The sequence below is a fragment of the Tursiops truncatus genome, chromosome 3 (genome assembly GCF_011762595.2).
Source record: "Tursiops truncatus isolate mTurTru1 chromosome 3, mTurTru1.mat.Y, whole genome shotgun sequence".
NCBI classification, from domain to species: Eukaryota; Metazoa; Chordata; class Mammalia; order Artiodactyla; family Delphinidae; genus Tursiops; species Tursiops truncatus.
In genome coordinates this window covers 28,779,204-28,788,947 of record NC_047036.1, presented here as the reverse complement: position 1 = coordinate 28,788,947, position 9,744 = coordinate 28,779,204, and the positions used below count along the sequence as shown (strand labels likewise).

The 9,744-nt window shown below is 45.1% G+C and overlaps 1 protein-coding gene across 4 annotated transcripts in view; it reads left to right on the top strand.

Moving 5' to 3' along the window:
* The first annotated feature begins 1,680 nt into the window (after nt 1-1,680).
* Nucleotides 1,681-9,744, top strand: part of PRLR (prolactin receptor) — a 175,904-nt gene continuing 167,840 nt past the window's right edge. For 2 of the 4 annotated variants that reach the window (XM_019930156.3, XM_019930157.3), the window contains exon 1: nt 1,681-2,255. The gene's annotated coding sequence lies outside the window, so the exon portion shown is untranslated. The remainder of the gene's footprint in view (nt 2,256-9,744) is intronic. The other 2 variants (XM_019930160.3, XM_019930161.3) reach the window with 1 other exon arrangement.

The window sequence follows — 9,744 nt, the reverse complement described above, 5'->3', positions numbered from 1 at the left end:
TAAGAATTACCATTGTTAGTTTTGAGGCATATATCACCACATCTGATTTTCAATGAGGCAAGTGAAGTTTAGGGAAGCCATGTAAATACTAAAGACCCAAACCCATGCCAACGGCTGAGCTCTTTCCTCTGCATCAGCCATGGATTAAAGTCTTGGAGGCAGCAGGCAGGGCTGGGGTCTAGGACTCACCTGGAGAAGTAGCTTGGAAAAAAGGAGGAACACACCAACTGAGACAGTGACAAGACAGAGACATGCAAGAAGGGAACACATGTAAAGGGGTGGGGCATGTTAGTGCTTAGAGAAGGAGGCAGGGGGCAGTTAGGAAAGAAGTTGAGGTTAACCGCGGACTTCCTTCATTATCTCAGTAAAGCCAGGGCAAGGTGATTAATTCACTGAGAGAATGCTGGTGGTTCATGGATGGTGCCTGTGTGCTGCACAATAGAGCGGAAAGCGAGCCTTTGCCCTTCTCTCCCAGTGAGATGTGGATTAGTCACTCAACAACCAATCTGTCAATCTGGAAGCCAGGAGCACGGATGAGCACCGATGAGCTGAGTGCCTGCAGCTAACTGGGAACCACAAGAAGGAAGAGCGAGGGTCCTACCTTCCAAGAGCTGACAGTCGAGAGTTACTAGCACGAGGTTTATTCACCAACTATGAAAATTGTCTGACTAGAACAACTCCAAAAAACTGACGATCCCTTGCTTTGCAAAGGTCACGTAGAAATATTCTTGCCATTGATGATCTCATGTCCCCCAGTGGTTTTGAAAGTAAATAGAGGTTGCATACCTTTGTGGCCACCCATAAGCAAAGGTAAGTATGCAAGAAAGAGGCATCTCCCTTCTGCTGAGAGAACAAGATGGGGTCTACAATTTAATTGTCCACGGTCATGTTACTGAACAGGAAGCATCAGGTGGTCATGCCTGTGCAGGTGCCTCTGGGCTTCCAGTCCAAAAGGATCACCAAAGTGTCCTGGAATAGTCAGTGGCTTCCAGAGACTTGGCAAGGGGCTGCTACCGAATGTCGTTTGCTCGTTATTCCAGAGTGGCAATCACTCAAAAGGGAAAAGCCCAGCATTCCAATAACTTTTTTGTTGAAACTTTATAGTCTCTGCTTAAAATATCTCCATGGTGCCCCTCTGGGTTATGAAACAATAAGATGCAATATTACTTAATAGCATCAAATGGACACTAGCAACTTACTAATTGAGGGATAATTGTTTAATTCAGGCAGCTACTACTTTGGTTTCAGTACTTTTTTTTCTTTGGCCAGAGAAAAGGTGGTGGTTCTGCATGGTTTGGCTATTACCCAAAAAATTTAAAAGTCAGACCCACATCAGAAAAGATATTAGAAAAGATACATTTTATATTTGTGGAAAACAACAAAAGCGTGGATTATTTCAGCACCACCAGTGTTTCTGTGTTATACTCATGTGGCGGAGAATAAACACCGCGCGCCCCGGAAGTTTGGGCTTTGGGCTATCAAAAAAGAAAGCAAAACCTGCTCTCTCACCTCCTCGTGTCACTGACTGTTTTCTTTTGCCCCTTTCACCCTGACCCCTTCTTCTTCTCAGGGAAGGTGAGATTCAAATCTCTGGAGCCCCCCTCCAATGCTGTCAAGCTGCCGTTCAGTGCTGTTCAGAAATAAGGAAAGAAATTTGACAAGAAGCCACCCCACATCTTGGCTGCCAGGAGAAATACCATCTTTGAGGTCATGCCATTCATGAAGACATTTTTATTATTGTTTTGTCCGTCTATTTTTCTGTTGCAGTATCAGTGGAAGACGTGTGGTCTTGCTCGTGCAAAACCCATCTGGAGAGAATCCGTTCTTTCTTCTCCACGTCTTTGCTGCATTTCGGCTTCCCCAGCTTCCTTCCTCACCTGGCAAAGCTGGCTGGCTCTGGACGTTTTGCAGGCTGAAGAAAATCACTGTTTCGCCTCCAGCAAGGAACAGAAATGTTGCAACCCTGACTCCTCCTCTAATGAAGAAAGAGTGAACAAGTGCACTTGTTGGGCTTCTTCTCCCAGAGCCTCCGGGCTGGGGGAGCCAAGGCTGAGATCCCGGGACACCCCCCGGTTGGGCTGGGCTTCCCGCCCGCCCGCCCGCCCGCCCCCTTCCATTTGGGTCTAACTCGCTCCTCTCCCTCTTTCTGGATTTTACCGGCTGTTCCTGAAACAGCTTTACACACGATGGATCTCCACGTCCTTTTACAGGAAGTGCTCACGGACTGAGATGGCAGACTTTGCTCCCCGGCAAAAGTGAGTACCCATCGCGGGCTGAACCGAGAGCCCAGGGGTGACGGGGGATGGTGCGGGCGGCGCCGGGGCCGCGGATTCGAGGCCGCGTGCGGGGAGGCGAGCGCGGGCTGCTCCGGAAAACGCCAGAAACCCGGCGGAACCGCCCGGCGGCAGCCTGGCGGAGAACCGGGGCTCTGACAGCAGGGAGGTCCCCTCTCAGAGGAGCTAAAAATACTCTATCCGCCCCCCACCCCTGCCGCTTTTACAACTGCACGCATTAGTCTTTATAAAGGCATCTTCAGAAGCACCCTTAAGAATGAGTTTCGGCGTGACTGTGGGATTCTCAGAAGGTACATTATTTACATCAAATTGAAAACAAAAAAACTAGCGGGGAGGGGGAAGGGGTTCAGACAGGTGATGCGCCGATGGCGGGCTTGAGGATTCTACCAGCAGCACCAGCACGCGCCACGTCCCGGGTATCCGGCGTGCAAAGTTGAGCGGTACCCGTGCTCACCCGAAAGGCGTGGCTCCCTCCCCACCAAAAAAAGGCAGTGGGAGTAGTGGCAGGTAAGCAGCCTCCTGGCTGTCATCCGGAGCCCAGCCGAAGGGAGGCGGCCCGACCTCAGCAAAGGAATTCCAGCTGCAGAGGCAGCTGCGGGAGCCGCTGGAGGGAAGAGGACCAGAGAGGAGAGGAGAGAGGAGAGGAGGGGAAGTCAGGCAAACTCAGGTAACTGGGGAGCCAGAGCGCTGCCGCAGCGAGGGCTGGAGTTCCAGCTCTTTGAGTGGGAGAAAATCCTTTTAGTGGCCTCTACCTGTGTCCTGGGCAAGCAGCCACGTTGCCCTAATAACAAGCAATTTAGGATTTTCGATGACTGGCCTTGAAAATGGTTGCAAAACAGTATTATTAATCTGGAGGGATTCGTTTGTTTTCATTCATCAACTTGGTTGGCAAAGATTTCCCACCCGAGTTTCATGCTTCTTGGTCGGGGGAGTGTTGCTAATCCCACCTCTGCCTCTGGCTGTGCAAACTTGGGCAAGACACTTATGGTCTCTGGGCCTCATTTTTCCTTGCAACATTTAGGGCAATGTATATATATATATATATATATATATATATATATATATATATATATACACCACTAACATTGTATGTGTGCATATGTGTGTGCAACATTTAATGCAATATATATATTGCCCTAAATGTGTGCATATGTGTGTATACATACACATCTACTATATTTATATATATATCATTACTTATATATGAATATATGTAAAATTAGTGGGGCAAAAGTGCTGCAGAATAGTGTAAGAAAGAAGCTGATGAAATTTTAAATTTCAGTGGTTCTTAAAAATTGGGGCTCATAAGTCCTTTTGAGAATTAGATATGAGTCCTCTCCCAAAGGAGCAGGGGGTGGGGAGGGGGAATATTCTTATGCAATGTACATAAAGTTTTGAAAGCGATCCCTGGGGGTTTTTGGACATCCCCTGAAGACCCTGCCTGAACCCCAAGTGAACATCCCTTGCCTTCCTTTCAAGGGCCTGCATCAACCTTCCAGCCAAACCTCTGCAGGCAGCTGGGCTGGCTGTGGGAGTAATCTGGCAGGCTTCCCTGGGGGTCTGGAGTCAGCCGTGCTGCTGAAGGAAGAGCCTTCCTTTCCTGAGTGAGCTCCCGGGACGCTGTTTCCCAAGGGCTTCACCAGTCTCTGCCTTGTGGGGAATCCTCCTTACAAACTCTTGTAATGACTTTCCTAAGGTCATAATTCTGAGCCCTGGAGTTTTCACTCCTGCAAACAGCACTGGAGAACACCTACAGAGGGTCACTGTCTCAAAAAAGAGCTCTTCTTGTCCCCTAGCTGGATGTCAGACAGTGAGACCAAGGCTTGGTTTTGAAACGAAGTGCTATTTGCTCCCCGATGCATAGTAGGAATAGTAATGGTCTTCTTTGGGACCTCTGCACTTTTCCTTTAAGGTACTAGGGACTCATGCCTCGTGGGACCTGGGTCTTCCATTGGCAATGCCAGCAAGGTGTAGCAGAGGACACAGGGAGCTTTGGAGCCCAACAAACCGGGCTTCAAATCTTGGCTCTCACAGTTCAGGCAAGTCACTGAACTTCTCTGAGTCTCGCTTTTCCTATTGGTGAAATGGGGAGCAATACTGCTTTCTTGCACAGTTGTTAGGAAAATGAAAAATAAAAACTGGAAATGCCTAGTCTAGAGTCAATGAGAGACTGCTAGTATTGATATTAATGTGAGGTTATAAGTTAGTGGTAAATAGACTCCTGCTTTTTTAGAACAGTTTACTGTCTCCTATAGGGCTTACGTCAGCAGAAGAATGAGTAAAATCAGTCCTGGTCGAGTTATTCTGAAAGATGAATGGTGGGTTCAGAATACAATGTTGGGTTTACTGCTTCACCTTTGTCAGGCAGAGCGTTCTGTGCTGCCAGCAAGTGAAATGTGTCCAGACTGGAGTGGATTCTTGACCCTTTCTCTGAATTCTCTTTTGGCCCATAATCTTGAATACAAAACAGCTAGATCTGTGCCTGTGGCTACAAGCATCTCGGTATGGAAACTGGAGAAGTCTGATGGCTGCCTCCGTCTCCAGATACGCCACACACTGTCTCTGTAAAGAGAAATGTCTCCATTTCCATCTTTCTCAGCTCGGCACAGATTTAATCAACCCAGCTAATACCCTCTGTCTCTCTCCGTGGTTCTGGCCCCTCAGCTGCAAGAACTGAATGACGTAGAAATGGGGGAAAGAACTATCAGGATCTTAAAAGGAAAATGTATCCCTTCTAAGTAGCCATTCCAAAGATCTATCAGTATATTCCGGCAAAGCATTCTTGAATGCAAAGATGACAATATTGATACCTACTATTCACTGAGTCTTCAAGGTGTACTAAGCACTTTCCTACATTCCTTCAATTAATTCTCACAGTAACATCGCAGGGTCTGGATTAGCACTTAAAGCTTTACAGATATGGAAACTGAGGGTTAGAGAAATTTACATGACTTGCCCAGTCTGCATAGCTGGTAAAAGGCAGAATCAGGATACAAGCCCAGGTCTGTCTGACTTTGACACCCACTCTTGTTCCAGACTCCCTGCAGTCAGAAAGTTTCATCATGCTAACTGGATCCCAACCTAGTTCTTCTTTCGAAGGGCAGGAATAACCAAATCCTTTGGATGACTTAAGTGGCGTGAACGTACACTTTGCATGTGATACACATCAACAGGTAGCGATAAAATCACCTGTGGAGAATAATTTTCCTGTCCCTTCCCCAGCCCAGCTGTTAGACTCAAGAAAGACAACACTCACCCCCAGCAGGGGAGGCTGGCTCTCGGCCACTGACTTCCTGAGCAATTCGTTTAGGTCAGAAAGAGCTCTGAAAAAAAAAAAAAGAGCTCTGGAATTTTCATTCTCCATTACCTTTAGAATCAGGACACTGTTTATTTATATTTGCCTCCGTGTGTCAAGCATTCTTTCATTCATTCATTTATTCCACAAATACTTGCTGAACTCTGAATAAGACAGACAAGGCCCTAGCTCTTGTAAAGCGGCTATGCTAGAGAGATGTATAAGAGACAGGTGAACAAATATATAAATCAGATAATTTCAGATATTGATAAATGCCATAAAGAAAGTAAAGAGAGGCTGGGGGCTCAGAGAGTAACAGGGCTTGGGGGCAACTTTAAATAGGGCAGCCAGAGAAGGTTTCCATAAGAAGGCCACCCTTAAACTTAAACCTGCAGAGTAAGAGGAAGCCAGCCCCATGAAAATCTGGGGAAAGGCTGCCTTAGCAGAAGAAACCTTGAGGGAGAGTTCTGGAAGTGAATAAATGAAACAGTAGAGCCTCAAATACAATGCAATAGCCCCTTAGAAATCAAGTTGAGTTTTATAAAGGAGAAATCACTGTTTGACTGCCTATTATGCTATTCTAGGCTGTTCTGTGTACTTTCTGCCTAGTTTATTTAATCTTCTCAGCATTCTGGTGAGTTAGCTACTCTGTCTTGATTTAATAGTTGAAGAAACTGAGACTTATAGAGGGTAAGCAGCTAGTCCAAGGCTATAAAGCTGGTATTTGAATCCCACAGTCTGTTTTGCAGAAAGTTTACCAAACTTTTTGCTAACACAGCATGTGGCCTTTGAGATCATCTCTTCTAGGGGATAGCGAAAGAGCTAGCAGAAAGGAAATATCAAGTCTATTAGGTAGCTAAATGCTGCCAGTAATTTCTATTTGATGTCCCAGTTTCCAGTCAGCATGTCTAAACCTGCACTGCGTAGTACGGTAGCACTAGCCCCATGTGGCGACTGACCACTTGAAACGTGACTGACTCGTGCAAGCTGAGATGTGCCGTAAAACCCGTACCAAAAAATCCATGTCTATCTCATTAGTTTTTATATTGACTGTATGTTAGAATGGTAGTATTTTAGCTGTAGGGGTTTAGTTGAAATATATTATTAAAATTAATTTTCCCTGTTTCCTTTCAATTTGTTTTAATGTGGTTAGTAGAAAATTTTAAATCACATATGTGACTCGCATTATATTTCCATCAAACGGCACTGCTATAGACGAATCAGTTGACAGAGATAGGATAGGAAATTTTTCCTCCTTCTTCTTAGCATAACTTTCCCTTTATTCTTGGCTAAGGCTTCTTCGCATGTCTATCCCTTAATACAGTTTCTCGGTGAAACAGTAGACAAGAGAAAAAGAGGTCCCTCTGTGTCCTCCCTCACCCTCATTATTCTGCTGAGTGGGTGATCATTCAAAGCCCACTACCTCATGCCACTATGGGATTTGATGAAATAGACTCAGTGGTTACTTTCATCACCAGGGCCCATTCCCTTACCCAGGCAAATCTGAAGCTTTCAAGCATTCTATGACCAAAGGGTCATTTTGAACCTGGATATACTTTTAGCATAAAATCATTTCCTAGGACAATGTTTTTGTCATTCCGAGACTTTGTAAAATCATCCCAGCAGACAGCCAGGGTTTCATGTCCGTGTGCGAAGATCATTAAATAAATTATCTCATTGTGGTGATAAATGTTTCCCCCTCTCTGTGCTTTCGCTTAAAACAGCTTGAACAAGATGCAGTCCAAGTTTCCAGAAGGGCTGTTCCAAGGACATCACAGAAGGCCATTTTGACTTCTCTTGTCCACTAGCTAAGGTGGCCTTGAATATGTCAATGCAGTGAAGATATGATTGGTTTGATGTATTCCAAAGGGAAGAACGTGCAGATTCTGGGGTTGTTAGGGGAAGCCTCTGGTCTGGGGTGTCAGAGGCCTGGATTCGACTTTTGTCTACTGGTTTGCATGTTACCCTCACCCTCATTCCCCCAACAATCTTGTAGAAAGGTCAGAGTTGATGAGATAATGCCACAGAAGATGTTAATGGAGAAATGTACAATAAGATGATTGGCTGTGGACTGTAGACATTTGCTACAGGGAAGAATTTCCTTTCTGCAGCTTTCTACAGGGTATACAGGCAGACCTAGGAGATATTGCTGGTTTGGTTCCAGACCACTGCAATAAAGCAAATATTGCAATAAAATGAGTCACAAAATTTTTGGTGTCCTAGTCCATATAAAAGTTATGTTTACACTCTACTGTAGTCTGTTAAGTGTGCAGTAGCATTATGTCTAAAAAGCACTGTACATATTTTAATTAAAAAAGACTTTATCACTAAAACATGCTAACCACCATCTGACAACGCAATTTGTAAAAAAAGAAAAAAGAAACCCAAAATATCTGCAAAGTGCAATAAAGCGAAGACCAATAAAATGAGGTATGCCTGTAACAAGATGCTCTTTGAGATATACGAATGGCATTTGTTTCCACTCGAAATCTAAATCTTGGGGGGAAATAGCAGTAAGAAGCTGACAGGAGCGAACTTTAGTGTATCTACCTCAACAGTAATATGTATTTTTCGGCATCTTCTAAGCCAAGCGGTCTGTGCCAGGCTCCATGGGGAAAATTTAAAAATCTTAAAGCAAGGTCCTTGCACTGGGGGAGCATGTTATCTCGCTGGGAACATGGACATAAACATGAAATACCAGGAGCAATGTAAGATGAAATTTTCTAAGTGTTACCTGGACGCTTAGAAACGGACAGTTAGAGTTCGGAGATTCCAGAGGGCGGTGCCCCCAAGCCCTAAAGTACATTGAGAAAAACAAGGTAAGAGATGGACATTGAAGGGTGTAAGGCTGGGCTGTAGACCAATGGGCACTGGGGGTAGGGGATGGTGGGAGGAAGGCACTCCAAGTAAGGAGATGAGCCCACCTGGCCTGGCGATGAAAATGTGCCTGGAGTGTTTAGTGATGTGAAAAAGGACAGTTGGAATCACCAGGGAAGCTTTTAAAAGTTATTGAGGTTCCCAGCCCATTCCAGAATTTTCATTTAAGAATGGGGCCTGGGTGCCAGTGTTATTGTTGTTTGTTGTTTGTAATTCCCCACAATATTCTAACATGAAGCCAGAGTTGAAAGTGACCTAACAAAAACACAAAGTCTTTGTCTTGTCATCATGGACAATAAAATTAAAAGGGTAATATTTTCAAGGGAATGAAATGGACAATTAAGATGTATGGTCTTTATTTTGTAGGAGTTTTTTATACAAGAATGCAGTCTTTTTAATTCACAGACAATTGTTTGTAGTGATTCTGTCGACTTGGATGTTGTGGCTGAATGGTGTAGCCAGCTGCCCACTCCTGTACGCTGTGTGCTTTAGGGGTGCCCTTTAGTCAACCCTGGCTAAGTGTGAGGCGATTGGTATCTCATAGCTCTTTGTATCCACCAGGCTTTGTGTAGTCATTGCAGAGGGCTTCGTTATCATGCCCATTAGCGCCCACAGTAGCTATTTTTTAACAGTCTGTAACCTTGCCTCCCCTTTCCAACTTTACAAATTGGGGAATGGAGTTTAATTACTTGCCTTGGGCCTTGAGGCTTGCTGGCAACAGAATGAAATGAGGATTCTCAGCCACTGAATTCCCCGTATCTTAAGGCGTGTGTGCCCCATCTCCTGCTGCTGTTAGGAAACTCTGTACTTAGCCATGTTATTTCTTCAATGAATGAATGTTACAGATCAGTAGGTGAAGGATGACTAGTCTGCCCCAGCTGGCAACACTGTGATTATACGTGTCAGCGGCCCGCAGGTAGCTGCAGTGGTCCCAGGAGCCGCAGCCCTATCATCTTGGAATTCAAGTGAAAGCGTGGTCAATCTTACCCACTCTTCCCTGTGGGAAGTGAAGTCTCTGTAGTCCCAGAGCTTTCAGGCTGTTCTGATTTCTCTTCTCTGAAGCTTCTGTTCACTGAAAGGATGATGGGTTTTGTTACACACCTAAAAAAAGAGAAGAAAGCCCAGCAATTTTTACAAGCTGCCTTTTTAAAGAATTCCGTGTATGTCTTAACTTCTGGGTTTACTGCCAATGGTGAGGCTGGGAGGTCTTTATGAAGGGTAATGGAACAGAGCTAGAGTCTTAGCATTGCATCCTGTTTAGGACATGAGGATAGGGCA